Source organism: Fundulus heteroclitus, unplaced genomic scaffold (genome assembly GCF_011125445.2).
Source record: "Fundulus heteroclitus isolate FHET01 unplaced genomic scaffold, MU-UCD_Fhet_4.1 scaffold_109, whole genome shotgun sequence".
NCBI classification, from domain to species: domain Eukaryota; kingdom Metazoa; phylum Chordata; class Actinopteri; order Cyprinodontiformes; family Fundulidae; genus Fundulus; species Fundulus heteroclitus.
This window is the reverse complement of record NW_023396522.1, coordinates 668,531-684,897: the sequence shown is the minus strand read 5'-3', so window position 1 is coordinate 684,897 and position 16,367 is coordinate 668,531. Positions and strand designations below refer to the sequence as shown.

The following is a 16,367-nucleotide window of genomic DNA, read 5'->3' as shown; positions in this document are numbered from 1 at the left end:
CTTCCTCTTAGCCTATATTAGTTGATGCTGCAGTCACTGCTTCCTCTCGAACAATCGTAATCGCGGACCCAGGCACGCCGTCACAAAGCTCCGCCCTCTCAAACCACAACACAGAGCATGTGAATATGTCGCAGCAAGGAGCGGCGGAGGAAATTGTCCCAAAACGGGGTTTTACTTGTTCGCCAGCCTGACTGAAATAAACCACAGTGAACTGTAAAATTTGCAAGGAACCGGTAAAAACAAAGTCGGGTAACGCAACCAACTTGTTTCATCACGTAAGCCGCTCACACCAGCAGCAGCGCGAGCTGTTTCAGCCCCGCCGCTGCTGCGCGTCATCTTCTTAGGAATCTTATGGAAGTTCTTCCAAAACAAAGCAGGTATAGCAGCTACTGGGCTCCGTTCTTTGTGATAAAATGACAAAGCGTCCTGGCGGCGTAAGGACATCACGCATGCAGTAACGTGCTTCATAGTGATGGACATGCTGCTGCTGTTTTCTGCAGCTGAAAAACCTGGCTTCAAACAATTACTCGCCACTCATGATCCGCGATAAAAAAGTTCCGGGCTGCAAGTTTTTCTCTAACAGCGCTGGTCACTTTAGTTTATTCTTTGTCAGTATTTAATAACATCACCCAGGTCTCTTAAGTTAAGTCATTTTTCATAAAAAAAAAAATCAGTTATAATTAAAAATGTTGGTTAAATAAGAATTAAATTGGGATTGAGTGTTTGTGTGTGATATATTAAAAGTAAGTCATTTAGCAATATTATAAGAGCCAGGTTTTAAATCTTTTTGATAATTATCTATCGATCAATATGCATTTTTTTTATCAATATGCTTTTTTCTATATCGTCCAGCCCTAATATAAAATCTATAAATAAATCTATAAATAAATTCTATAAATGTTTTTCCTATCTAAGTGAGTTTCCTCTGAGTGAGGACACGAAGAATCGAGAGAAGAAAGAGGGAAAGAAAACAATAGTAACAATATATGAAAAAAATACAGATATTTATTTTAGACAAATGTTTTAACTTTGGAACAGAATGAAGGTGTAACATATTCAACAAATTAACAGTTACTAACGTGGTTTAAAACAATGAAATAACTTCTATTCACATCTTATACAAATAGACAACACCTACAAACATACAATTAAAAATAGTTGGAATTGAAATTAATTTACTGATTATTTTATGTATTTTTCCAGGTAGTGAAAAAAATGAAATGAAGCAGCACGTGTACATGACTAGAACTGATCTACATTGGGTCAGGTGTAGTCATGTTCACTTAAACATGCAGCCAGCTGGAGCAGCTTCCTGTCTTCAGCATGGTCATCCTCCTCTGGGTCAACCTCCTCGTCCTCCTCATCTAGCTGGTCCCCTGCCTCTATACAAATATTGTGGAGGATGCAGCAGGCGGCGATTACTTTTGGGGCAAACGTCAGGCGGACCTCCAGCACCCTTAAGAAGATGAAACGCCACCGTGTCTTCAGATCACCAAAGGCGCACTCAACGATGTTTATCAGCCTTGGCGTGGTGCCTGTTGTAGCGTGCCTCCACTTGACCTGTACCAAATATAAAATTAACTTGTAATTTAGGTAATATGCTGATCTGTCTTAATCTTCTATCCAATTTATATAATCTATGTATCAATTGTGTGTCATTGTTGGCTCTATTTAAGGACAAGAAGGTAAGAGGTCTTACTGCCAAGCTGTTTCCCTATAGGATGCACCACAGACCAACCAGCAGAGGGTCACCTCTATCTCCTGTGGCCATCCATGGACCTTCTGATGGGCAGCAGCTGAAGGAGGAGGACGATGGTGGCCCTGTTAAGCCTGAAGGCTGGTTTCAGGTCCCCTTCAATAAAAAATATTTGGAGGATCGGCACAGAAGTGTTTATCCTCACATTTTTTGTTTCTGTTTCTTACTGTAAATAAAAAAAATGCCAAATGTTACCATAATTGTTTTTTCAATTCTCACCTTTTTACACCATAAAACTATATGTGGTTAACATGCAGATTAATATAGTAGTAAATGTAACAAATGGCTTCCCTTCTCTGGTATTTCTACCATTTCACTGAAAGAATTAACTAAACTAACTGCACATAATTTATAGATTAATCATTGTAAAGGTGGGCAGACAGAAATAACTTTTCCTTAATGAACAATGCTGTGAAGGTTAGTAGGTGCAACAAAGTAGCTTAACCCTACTCCCTTTACTGTTATAAAAATTATGTTTTCATTTTAATTCTTTACAGATAAATAGTCACAATTTCAACGTGATCACATGTTTAATACCATCCTCAATGTTGTTGTTTTTTAAAGATAAAAGTAGGAAATAGGCTGTCAATCTTAAAAAACCTACCAGTTGGCACAGACGCTCAACGTCGGACTTTTTATTAAAATGATGCACTAACTCTGTAAACAGGCCACGTAGGGAAGCTTAAAAGTATAATGTTCTCGCCTCAAACGATCTGAAAATGTACTTTTAAACAACAGCAGCAGAAAAGGGAGTGTTTAACTTACCACTGTGATCTCTGCGCTGTCTGGAATGAAGCTGCAGCCACGGTGCATTCAGAGACGGTCAGTCTGAAGAGCGCATGCGCGGCTCCTATCTTCGCACTCTGTGCTCCACTAACCAGCCTTGGAAACCGTGACGTCAGACCACTGTTGTGAATTCGTATTCTCAAAGAAAAAATCCGTATTCTCAAGCAGCCGCTGCTGTTTGTGTTCATAAAGAGTAAAGCACAAATTTAAACTTGAAATTTGTATTTATTATTGAAGTTGTAACTATTTAAACCGTATGTTGTATCTTTTGAATGTGATTTAAATTATTATGAGTTTACAAATGTTTGTTATGCACAACTTCTGACTGATATGGACACAACTATCCTTTTATGTACAAATCTGTTTAGAAAGCTCTCTTACCCCATAACTTTTGATCCTCTATGTGTGAAGAATTTATGGAGGAACTTTGAATGTCATAACTGTAATCCGGTAGGAATAGTTCCATCATATGCAACACAAGAAAATATGAGAAAATGACATCTTTGATGAAAAAAGGTTGACTTCCTGTAAGGTGTACACCATTGCTCCAAGAGGCTTTTTTGTAGGGCCGGAGAAGGTACATGTGTTTACCGAGTTTCATAATTCTCAGACAAAGCATGGCTTGGGGCTTACTGTTTTTATGCGTTTTTAATGGTTTTGCACAAACTTGATTTTTGCGGTGCCATAACGAAGGCAAATATGGATATTTCTTCAAACTTTTGATAACTTTCAATCCCCCATGTCTTAACTGCACGCTGAAAAAATTTGAAAGCGATAGCTTAAAATGCCTAGGACAAGTTCGTTTAAGTTGGAGGCAAAAACTGCCAATATTTTACCCTTTGACCCAAAATGGCTGACTTCTTGTGGGTTTTAGAGCATACCCCCAAGAGAATTTTTTTCATGTTTTTCCATGATCTACCTAGGTAAAAAATTTCAGCTTTCTACGTGTTACGGTTTGGCCCAACTCACTCTGCAGTTACAATAGGCCTTCGCAGCGCTTTGCTGCTCGGGCCTAATAATAATAATAATAAACACTAAAGATACAATAGGCCTTCGCAGCGCTTCCCTGCTCGGGCCTAAAAATCCACTCGTGCTTTTTTTTATTTACAGGTGTGAAGTAGATGGTATAATGATGCAAGCTGCTGTCTTTTGTACTAGTTGCAGTTTATGGATGCGTTTTCTGGGTGTCCCCCAGAGGGAGGACTGTAAACCAGTTGGGCAAAGGTCTGAAGGAAGAACTTGCTTGATTCTGCTAAGATGTAAATAAGTTAACCAGGTGATGTTATGGATGTGGAAAGTAAAGGAGTGGATGAAGAGGGCTGTCCAGGATGACACCAAGGCTCTTAAGCTGAAAGGTGAGAGATACAGGAATTGCCAATAGATATTTTAAAACTGACGGATTTGGTTAAAGTTGACTTTGCACAATAAGCAACTGTGGTATGTAATGTGGCATGACCTCCATGTCCCCAGGAAAATATGGACTGACTACAAAATGTATATATTTATATAATAAGCAAGTGCCAAATTGATTATTTTTGCTTTAATCCTTGCTGTAATCAAAATGCACATCATCTCCAGTGTTACAAGCAGATAAAATACATATTTATGCAATTAGCAGCAGCAACATCATTCCTATGCTCAAATTGTTTTTTATTTGGCAGTTTTTAATGCTCACTAAAAATTATTCGAAAAACTTCTCAAACTGAAACCAATGCAGCCCAATGCTTAAGATTGTTTAGCATCGTGGCCCGCCCGTAGAAACTACTGTTGAACCTGACAAGACAGAGCCACATGGCCCCGCAGAGAAAATCCTGTTCCCTCATTTAAATATAAGAAATAGAAATAATAAAACATAAATTTAAATAAATAAATAAATACATGAAATAGAAATAAATAAAAGAAAAATGTATTAAAAATAACAAAATAATTTATTTCTGTAGTACATTTCAGTACAAGAACAATGCGATGTGCTTTACATGATTAAAATATAGGAAAATAAAACAGAATAAAAGCAAGTTGGAATAAAATGTAAATAAAAGAAATGAAACAAAATAAAACATGGGAAAATGGAAACTAAAAGCAAATATTAAACATTTGGACTACAAACTTGAACTAATGATATTTCAGTAAAACAATTTAACTAGAACAGTCAAAGGCAATTCTAAACAAATGTTTTTTTAATCTTGATTTAAAAGAACTCAGTGTCAGGGTTCAGTTTGCCTGCTGCACCCTTGATATTTCTCAGCACCTTCCACCTCCTATACAGCCCAGCTTTCCGCTCCATCACTGCTCAGTTCCACCTGCCGCAGTTAATCATCCCGGACTCATTCCACCTGTCAAGCAGTATACTTAAGGACTCCTCAGCCAGCTCTTCCCTGCCGGGACATTGTCGTTGCTGAGCCTGCAACTTTGGTCTCTCTGCCTACAACCTTTTGTTTATATCCTTGATATTAACAACCTGTTGTTAATATCAAGGAATTACCAATTTATCTCTGGCCTTGTAATTTCTGTTTGGTAATTTTTCACATATTAAATCCAGTCTAATCAATAAATCTGCTTGTAAACGCATACTGTTTAAGGAAAAACCAAAGGCTTGTTACTCTTGTTTTATTACTTACAAGAGGGCATTTAAAATCAGATATCCCAGAAGGTTTTCGCTCACATTGACACATTCGAAATGGAAATTAACAATGTTATGGTCATCTATATACAAATAAGAGATTACGTCACTGTAGGCGTCTTGCCAATGCTTGTGAGGCAATGAAAAGGATATGATTAAAATCAGCTATGAAAGTATTGCTGGCATAGATGGTGATTTTGAAAGTGAAGCAGTAAAGGAACCCCTTTGTGAACTGCTTAATAGAGATTATGCTTGTGCATTATAAGGATCACAATCAAGTTTGTCTTCAGCACACTCCAGTGTTGCTGCAAAAAGAAAAGCTGCTGCGGAGCTAGCTGCAAAGGATTATTGGAGGAGAAAAAACTGAAAAGATTCAGTTCCTTGAACAGCAGAAAAGAGACCTTGAAGTTAAAAAATGTGAGCTTAAAGGACTAAAGGCAGAAATGGATGTCGGTGCCACAAGAGGAAGTAATTTCTCAACAACAATGAAGCATGACAGGATGATTGCAATCGTTCTGTTGATCTCACCACAAGGGATCAGAGATGCAAACCCCTCAGCGTCCCATGTTCCTCCATTACAGCCACATTTAACACTCCCTGAATCATGTCCTCAGACAGCCTTACTTTGCATATTTGCACATTCTCCCCATGCATATGTAGGTTTTCTCAGGGTACTCCGGTTTCCTACCAGTGTCCAGAAAGGGCCATGTAAATTGAAAGATTTTTTTTGTTTTTTAATGTACTGTTGCTTTCCCCCTGTTTCCTCATGGTGCTGGATTTTTGGTCGCAGCAAAATAATTTTTATAGGTTATAGCATATATAGGCGCTGAGCAGATTCATCTCTTCCTCCGCTTTCTGAAATCTGCTGCGTAAGAAATGGTTTTGTTCCATGGGGACACACACAAACGCACATGGTGGTTTGATCAGTGCAGGGGCCAGAGTGCTAGAAAAAGCACTTGTCAGTGCGTGTAAAATGAGACAAAGCCTGTCAAACATATATCAAACTGTTTGCTTGGCATGTAGCACCGTTAAACATTTCATTTTGTTGTATGTCTGCCTGGGAAAGTTTCTCTCAAGAATGTTTATTTTGTCTATAAAGCGTGTCACATGTTTTCTTCTGGCTGTTCTTTACATGTGAGTACACTTTTAAGCAGCAGCTCGTTATTTAGTTTAGTGTTGCTTCAATAGTGAATAACTGCATATGGAATGATGCTTTGCTATGTTTTTTGCTAAAAACAATAAAAAATGCAAGGGTTCTTTGTTTTTTTCTTTCTCTCTCTCTCTCTCTCAACCACCACTGAGGGTGCCCGCCACCCAAAGCTGGGAACTCCAAGTAGGACAGGTGGACAGGAGGCGAGACAGAGTAGAGCTGTTTTCCCCAAAAAATTTGAGTAACAGTTGTAATAGAAAACCAGAAAATTTCTGAAGAAATTTAAAGAGGGTCCTGCCTCTTTGTGCGTACCGTACCGCTCATCACAGCCACTGCAGTGGGCGTCGAAAGTTGCCATGCTAAGCCAATGGAGGATGTCCCTGACCTCCTAGGAGCCTCTGGCTGGCAGCGTTGTCATGGAGACTCACTCACAGTAAAAAGTGGATCATGTGGAAGGATGCAAGTCCAAAGCGTTTTCAGGATTTTGCACATTCACTACGCTCGAACAAATTGTTCCTGCGGCAAAACCATAACAGTTATCCACAAAATCCCTTTTCTGTGTGTGCCAGAAGGGTTTCGACATTCATGTGCGAAAGTCTCGTGCCTGTACATCAAACGGTTTAGGAGTAGTGACGTTGCGAAAACATGTGTTGTTTGGAATTTTTAGGTGTCATTTTTCACGACACCTCCATAGAAAATCAATGGACAGCGTTTGGACTTTTTGGCGCTCTAAGGTGATTTGCGAAAAATCTACAAATGCTACACCAATGAGGGTCACATTTCCTGAATCCTGAAAAAGATTCATATGTTTTGGTGTATAATTTGTCTACGTAGAGTGAAAATTGAGCGAGTAGGCTGAAGTTGTTTGGAGTTGTGAAATCTTTGAAAACGCTAGAGTGGGCCACTCTGGCAGTTGGAGAATTCCGCCATAGACTTATATTATAAACAATGAGTCCGCTGAATTTTGGACATGAACTTTGAGGAATAACTGTGAAGAGGCCATAAAATATATCCACATGTTGTTTTTATTTCTGAGTAGATGAAAGGCATATCTACAAACTGGAAGTTAACTGGTGTTTGTAGGTGAAAGTATGATGACACAGTAAAGCGTTGAAAATGGTCATTTCTAGGCTTTTTCGAGGCTTTCTCTCTACCCGACTCCATTCATTCCTATATAGAGTTTTTTTGGGGGGGGGGGGTTGCTAATTATGTTGCCATGGTAACTCGAAACCCCAATAAAAGTAATTGCACACCATTCCCGACCGAGCCGCACGTTTTGATACCAATATTGTGGGGGTGCACGCTACGGTTCGGGCCGCATTAATGTCTGAATAATAAAGAATAAAGAGTTAGTTTAGAGGTGCATAGTAAGAGGTGCATAGTAATGCAATGCATGGGAGGCACCTCCTCATTGCCATGCTTTGGCAGGACCCCAACTAAATAACGTTTAAACTACAGCACAGACGACCTCCAAAAAGTGTGGGAGCATATGCGTTAATTGCACATCAAAAATAACTTATGCGTTAAAAGGAAGTTGCGTTAATGCACATTTATGTATTAACTTTTACAGTCCTAGTTGGGTAGATATCCGAAAACACGAAGGACAGTGTCCCACTCTGGGTTATCTCAGCTTATGTGGATGAGCAAAGCCTGCTCCAAGATTGGTCAGTTCCTCCCATATGGCCTTTGTGATACATGGGATTATCAGAATGAAATAGTCTGGCTCCAGGGATATCCACGTCCATTCTGCCCCAAGATAACTATCCATTTGTTTATGCATGCCACACGTCCTTGGCTTTGTGAGATATTTACTGTTTCCCTGGTAACTGTTCTTCATACCACCCAGCCTCTGTAATCTGCTAATCCGTAACAGTCCCCTGTCGATGTGCCCAAAAGGCACATCATAACAAAACAGTTAAAAACACAGCACAATGAAAGCAGTTCCAAAAAATGGGCTGGACAAACATCAATAGAAACATTTGTCAATAATCAGCATGACCAATTCACCAGTTATCACTCAAGATCACAGTCCTAGCATTTATCTAGAATTTAGGGCTTAACTAATTGAGTAAGGCATGTTTTAGGTCCTATGCGTACATTATTTTAATTTTACCTTAGACTAGGTAAGCTAAGCCTGTTTACTAACGAGGTCAAAACTGTCTACTCTTCCTCCACTCTAAAAACCTCCTACTTGGTCCTTCGTTCACTTATTCCATGGATAAACATCCATCACTTCCATACTTACAAATTCAAGAGTACCAGTAAGGGGCGTTACAAGATGGGCTGGGCCTTTTACCACCACAAAACGCCACCCCATCTAAAAGACGGTGGAAATTGCCATTACCACGTATTTTAAGGATCTTCAGATCCTAGTTCTTCCTATGTCAGGCTAAAATGATTGCATAAACCATAGGTCTTGGTGTGTGGACGTGAAGCAGACCATTTTCATTCTTTATCATATAACCATAATGATCAGCATAATTCAGCATCACAGTATACCTGTCATAACTCACAAAATCAAACATAGTCAGTTAAGTCAGTGGAATTGGGCAGTACAAATTAAAATAAAACAATATTATAACATGTAAAGAGTCCAAACATCAAGAATGCAACATAAAGAAAGCATTTACGCCATGGTCACATGAGCACATGGCAAACATGGACTTTATTGCATATAAAGTGGTTGGATTAGGATTCTACTGGTGTCTCCACCGTATCAGGATAATTAATCATAGTTCTTTGGGTTCCTTCTTTCACAGATTCTTCAGGATTCTTGTTCCCCTGCTTGTAGGGGATGATTTGACTGGAGGCAATGTCTTTTTGGTCTAGGCTCGAACAATCAGCAGCTCACTTTTCATTTCCCCTTAATAAGCTGCTTATTTAAGATGACTTGGAAAAACACAAGGCTTTATGAGTTATCTGCTGTTTTCCTGGTAATGTGTTTGTCGCAGCCCCCAGCCTCTGTAGTCTCCTAATCCATAACACAACATACCGAGCTGTTTTCCATTCATCAAGTCATAACTATTTAAGTGTCACATGCAGTATACCTGTTTTTTAACTGCACAATTGCATACTGTGTTCGTGGAGGGAGGCACCATGGAAGAGTGCCTCAGTCTGCTCTAGAGCAGCTGTGACTCCTGACATGGCTCAACCACTGGGTGTAAATGTGTGTGTAAAGCGTTTCGGGGTCGTCGGACTAGTTAAAGCGCTATACAAGTACAAGCCATTTACCATTTTACCATTTACGAGGGGAGGTTCTCTTGATTCTCCACACAGTGACTAGATGCCACTCATGCGGCACAAATGGCTCCAAACGTGTGTCTCAACTCAAACACCATGAAGTCATTTAGGACTTCATGGTGTCGGAGCCAATACATTCACCGCTACACTATAAATCTAAGGTGAGCATACACTTTGGGTTTTACAAGAGAAACAGGGAGCTTGATAAAACTTATACAATTTGTACAAGGCCAACCACAACCAATATATTAGTCAACTATTAAAATAATCATTAGTTGCCGCACTAATAAGAGTTTTTCACAAGGCTGAAATCCTCCCATCCCTGCGTTTTTTGTAAGAAAAAACAAACTCCTCCTCAAAACCCCTATGTGTGTGTAAAATAAGAGCCCTTGAATTAGATGGCATGTAGTCCTTTTTCTACTGTGGTTATATGAAATACTCTAATATTGAGTATTTTTATGTATTTAAAGCTATATTGCTCAGTAAAGCTTGTTTAACACAGATTACTACTCTAGCTTGCTGTGCTGTCTTGCTGTGTTGCCTGTTTAAGCTATGCAGTTCAAATGCAGAGACATGGCAGGCTAAGCCTTTATTATTCATGTTTTATTATTTCTTCCCCAGGCAACTCTGTGCATGCAGACAAGAGGTTCCTAGACAAGTATATGCCACAATTCATGTACCATCTTCACTACAGAATTATTGACGTCAGCACCATCAAAGAGCTCTGCAGGTAATTTAGTGACTAAGTACTGCCTGACATTTGATGTGCCCAGTGTTGTGCCGGTTCAATCTAGGTCAAATCCTCGCTCAGACAGATCAAAGCCTAACTAGAAGAGTTGCACTACCTGAGAATAATGTATTTTGAGTGGATGAGATGATCTGCTGAGGAAGCTGAACCCAAGTAAATAGACTTCTCTCAATGTATGAATTAGCAGAAATAGAATTTTGTTTTTCATAAATATTTAAGGTTTTCCACTATATGTAATTGATCGTGGTGCACCTCCATGGTGAAATAAAAGCTGCCACACCTTTTAGAATATTTTTTTTTAATATTTGTTAAACCAATGTAAAGCATATAAGATATACTATATATTATATGTATGTATGTATGTATAGCCTATATTTGAGCATTTATACTAACTATAATCAGAGTTTGAAACTAATTTAAATATCATGAAACATTAAAATATACTGTATTTTGAAAAAACACCACCTGCTTCTTCCTGTCTGGGTGCGAAGCTCTCTAGCGGCTCCCGCACGGTCTGCTGCTGTCATGAGAGAAGAAGACAACAGTCTAGTGTTGCCCATTGAGCATCTTTGTTGCTATATTTAGCGACTTTTGAGACCCCTCTAGCGACATTCTTTCAAAAAGCGACTAGCAACAAGTCTAGCGAGTAATTCCGTCTTAATGCCGACTTTACGTGAAAGCAATAATCGTTCTGGAATTGCGGTATTGATACAGCAGCGAGAGCTGGTATAAGCTAGTTCCTACTGTCCTCAGCACTGTCTCCCAGGAACACCACAGCTGCTGCTGCCTCACCCTGAGAGACCCGCAGCAGTCAGAGCAAAGAGAGCAGAGAGGACGTTTTAAAATAGTCTTTTTTTTGTCTCTGAAGCTGTTGCACTGAAATAATTCCCTGAATTTGATTCTCACAATCACTTATTCACCTCATTAACTTTGTGTGCCTCTGATAACTGTGTTTTTGGTATAATTTGTTCTATGCAGTGTGGATACAGGCAATGTAATATAATTCATAAATCATTCCTTAAATGTCATTGATAGTTCCAAACACATTTAATCACTTTTCACTTTTTTTTATCAACAAAAGCTTCCTACAGCCTGGATCACAATTGTATAAACAAATATGCAAATTAGATGCTTATGTCATCTCATCTAACCCCCGCCACCACAAACATCAAACCACCACCATGGTTTTAAAAATCTACTACAGGAAACCATGCATTTCATAAAGAAGTACAGTATAAGCATGTTGAAAGACACAAACTAATATGTAGGATGAAGTTAAAGTTATCATTTGAGGTTTCAGCAATAGAGCTTTAGGATCCTTTCACACTCGTTTAGTGTTGGGATCATTTTTAATCGACCAAAGCGTTTCCTCTACCATTATCCAAGGGGGCGAGCGTTTCTTCCTGCCCTCACAATTTTTTTACATTTATTTGCCCAAAATAGCGGCAGATCCTGTCTTGAGATGTTTCTGTCTCTATGTGGTAGCTCCTCTACCTTCAGCTCTCTCTGAGTCACCCATGCAGACATTTGCTTGTCACTGGAGTACAGTTTGTCAGAGTGGAGCGCACACCAGACATGTATTGAGCCACGTGGACATCGGCACAGTCTGTCCTGTCAGGTCAACATACATTGTCAGATCAATGTGCATTAAAGCAGTGTATGTATAAAAATGGATATAAAGAGAAAGGAAGATAAAGAAGAGAAAGTTGAAGAGAGACAGCAGTTGGGCAGCTAATATTTAACTTTATCCAAGCACATTACTGGAAAGTTAAGTGGAAAATGTTGGTCTATGGGTGAGCAAAAAGAAGAAAAGTTATCTCTCATAAACATAAATTTTGGACTTTTTGGTCCTCATTGTTTTTTAGGCTAGAGGTTAGGTTTAGGTCTAAGGTGTGAACTAGGTTAGGGTGAAGTATTTTTTTGGTAATGGTTAGGGTTTGGGTCAGGGTAAGACCATACAAAGTTGAAAATGAATGGAAGTCCATTAGTGTAAAGGAAATGTCCTCAGTAAGTATTTAAAACAAGGATGTGTGTGTGTGTGTGTGTGGGGGGGGGGGGGGGTTGGGTGTGTGTGTGTGTGTCTGAGGTAATTTTCACACCTGATAGTCCATTAGACTCAGTTTGATTGCCGACCAAATTGCAAATTTTAAGCTGGTGTGGTTTGGTTTCACGTTGCACTTTGTCAAATGAAGCAAACTTGACCAACCTGTTCAACCCCTTGCCTGTGGTGGTGCTGTGGTATTACTGCACCAAGAAACACAGAAGAAAAGAGGTTGGTAGGAACAAAGACGGTTATATTTTACAAAGCGGGTGAGACGGCTCCGTATGAGGTGGAGACAGGAGAGCAGGGGCGCATACAGCTTCATTGAGCTGATGTGCTTACACACATCTCAAGCAAGGTATTTACAATATATGATTTACTCAATTAGTATTGTTCAGTTACTATTGTATTTACCCAGTTTGCCCTGTGCTGTAGTCCACTTCCTACTTTTGGAGTAGCCTCCTGTCCGCTTGGCATTCCCATATGTATTTGAACTGCTCCAGAGTTCAGTTTAACCAACCGAGACCAAGGTTTTGACGCGGACCAGAGTTCGCCTTTTTGCTCTGCATCATAGTTCAATTGCACATTAACATCTGATTAAAGTGGACTAAACAGGGCTGGTGTGAATGCACCCTGAATCACTCTTAAACTAAAACTCCTTGGCAAGAAGTTTTAGGCTAAGTTAAGAGCTCTCTGTGAATCTTTGGGAATATGACCCTTGGTCTTTATATCAGCAGTCCTTTTTACCATATAGGCATAGCTCTCAACTCTCATGCATTGGCTTTGTGACTTGGCATTTGTCATGCACAAAAATAACAAAGCATATCTGGGCTGCGGATGATCTAGGGCTGGACGATATAGAAAAAAAGTGTATCGATAAAATGGAAATCATATTGATCGATATCGATAATTATCAACAAATTCAAAACATATATTTTAGGTGCAGCCCTGGCCATTCATGCTGTTGCTTAGCAACATATTTTTAGATACAGCACACACGAACACTGAATTAAAACTCAACCCTTTATTCAACCAACTTTTTACCAAAACTACAAGTTTTTCAAAAAAATAAAAAATAACATGCTTTCTGAACTCTTTAAAGGGGGCAGAGCTTGGTTCCTGAGTCTGCATTTGTGATTGGGTGGGAGGATGTAATGACTGTAATATTAACCTACATGGCTAGAATGCAAGACGAAGGAAAACTGTTATTCTATTGAACTTTTTATTGACCCTTTTTTTCTATAATTGGTGAACATCTATCGATATATATCATTATTGAATTATCGTCCAGCCATAGGATGATCCGTTCACAGAACTATTCATCGAGATTTATGTCTAAACCCCGCCCTCTGCAAAGCTGTTTCAGCTTCTTTCACAGCTCGTGGCCATCAGTAATTATTCCTGCTGCAGTTCATGTTAACAGAGGAGCAAGAAGAGTGATCAGAGTTATGCTCTTTTGTTTAATGACACAGAACCAGTGGTGCTTTGGTGGGCGTGCTGCCTTGCGCTTGAATTCAGGTGCACATAATTACGTTACATGTAATTTAGGTGCATACTTTTAAGGGTCAATTTAAGGAACTTGTAACATCAGGGGCTTCAGCTCAGACCCATCATTCTTCGTGTTCCCTCTAAAGTAGCACTTTAAAGTCTTTTTCCCACTGTTTATCCCTCGCGCGCAGCACACCAATTGGGGTAAAATCCCGCCCACCTTACTGCCTCAATCCGGTATCATTAAATATAAATTATTCGGGTACCAGACGTTTTCTACCGTCACTTAGGAACCAGTGAGGTGCAGAGCTTGAAAAGCTGTGCCTATGCTCTTAAATTCTGGGATTGCAATGCAGAAAAAGTGATATATTTCCTATAGGATTCCCCATTTAAGACAATTAGTGCGCTAAAAGCGAAGCAGAAAGTCATTATTTTGTCTGCTCCGACCACAAACAAAATGTGCTCAGAGAACAACTTCAAACTCAGCCTTCGGCTTGCGTAATTACACACCAGAGCGCGCTGCGCCATAGAGACTTGTCTGGTCAGTGCGGAGACTGAGATGAGAAACCTGTTGCTGTGAAAGGTGATAATGGTTATAAAATGTAACAGGCTAGAAGTGTGTGGAGCTGAAAAGAGGGGGAACATCAGCATCTGGATCATGCGTAAAGACGCAGCGTGAACCCATGTCTGATTCAAGTGTTGAGGGGAAAATGTCGGACCATACAGGCTTGATTAAATTCAGCCTCATTCACCAATGATGTTATAGATCTATAATGATAAACAAACCTGTTGTTTAATAATAATCTGTAGTATTTTCATTGCCTGGGTGTGAATCTGATAATTCATATTGTGCATTTTTATCAACTACAATATTTTCTTGTTAAAGTCAGGGAAAAAAAGATTGCGTTGTGTTGTTGAGCCATTTTTGTAGAACTTCTTTTTGCAAAACAACCATATTTCCCTCTTTTTAAAAACTATTAATATTCTCAACTCAGCATTATTTATACTATCTAAAAACTAGTAATTGAAAACAGAATAAAAAGTTAAAGCCAGCAAAATGTAAAATAAAATGCAGATCCACAAAAACAAACAATAAAAACATCAAAATAATTGCTGCTAAAACTGGAGAAATGTGCTCTTATTTTTTGGTAGCAGTTAAAAGAAAATCTGCATTTTGGACCGGCTGCAGTCAAGACACAAGAGTTTTGTTAAGCCCGGAAGGAAATGAAGTGAAGCAATCTAAGTTGTAATTAAAGCATAGATAAAAAATATTTAGTCAGCTGTCTCAGTTTGAAAAAGCTGGACCGGACCACAGAGTTTAATTGTGCATCAAAGTTAAGATTATTCTTCTAGTCTTACACTCAGGTCTGATACTTTAATGTCCCAAGGTCCCCGACTTTAAGGTCCCAGGTCAACACTGATGTTCGAGACATCAATGTGGCCAAACAACAGAAAGTTTTGAGAAGTTTATTTTTTGACCAACTATTTTCTTTTTAGTGTCATAAAGGTCTGACTGTCTTCTGCCTGAAAAAGAAGACTAAATAGTGGTTTATTATAACTGAAGAGGAAGAGCCTTGAGTGACTCTGCATGAGTGGAACTCTTTAACAAAATAAAATAAAAACAGCAGTTCTCCATTCTTTAAGAGGAGTGTAATAATACAGCCAATAACTTAAAACTACTTTATTATTTAATTCAGTATTATTTGAATGGTTGTGTGTTTTTTTCAGTTTTAACCCACTAACTGAACAATAACGTGTTGTCACTTCTTTAACTTTTTAACAAAAGTAATTTGTCTACTTCCATGTCTGGTCAGATAAAAAAGAGACGGTGCTGACTGGACCGGCTCTTCCAGGATCCAGTCAGCCATGCCTCCGTCACCCCCCCCACCCCACCCCCCTCCGAAAATTAACATAACCTCACTCTTAGCTTTTGATAAAAGTTGAGAGGTCTGCATATAGGATTGTTTGGTCAAAAATGTCCCAAAAATTTACAACACAAAAATGTATCTTTTTGGACTCTTTGAATAAAAAAGTAACGTTGTTGAAAAGAAAATACAGCGCTGGTGAGTTGTGTTAAGATTCAGTGCTGGTACACTAAGATTACATGCACAACTAAAATCGTTCAACTTCTGAAGAAGTTGAAGAAGGCGCCCGCCTGGTGGTGCGCGTAACCGTCAAAGCCAAAGCTTTCTTAGTTCCTTGGTCGTAGGCTCTCATCGCTTGGGGATTTTAAATCAAATCTTCTGAATGAAAAGGATTTGTCTTCATCAAAACCTGCCGATCGGGAAAACTTGGTGTCTGCAGAGATGCAAACTGTGTATATCGATCTGAGACGCAGCTAATGAGCTAATTGACGAAAGCCGACAGTCAACATTTGCCATTCATTTGCTATGGTAGTCCTAAACCACTACTGACTTAATACACTTTTTGGCCACAAGCGTCATTTTGGGGGCGCTGTTTCCACCTCTTCTCTTAGAGCCGTTTCTAATAGAAAGATGAAAAGGCAAAAACGGTCCAAACAAAAGGTTGTAACGTTTA

At 39.2% G+C, this 16,367-nt stretch overlaps 1 long non-coding RNA gene across 1 annotated transcript in view; it reads left to right on the top strand.

Moving 5' to 3' along the window:
• smfn overlaps nucleotides 1–16,367 on the top strand; it is a 79,675-nt gene that overhangs the window by 49,314 nt on the left and 13,994 nt on the right. Inside the window, exon 5 of the long non-coding RNA XR_004928213.1 lies at nucleotides 10,174–10,282. This is a non-coding gene — a long non-coding RNA (small fragment nuclease). The remainder of the gene's footprint in view (nucleotides 1–10,173; nucleotides 10,283–16,367) is intronic.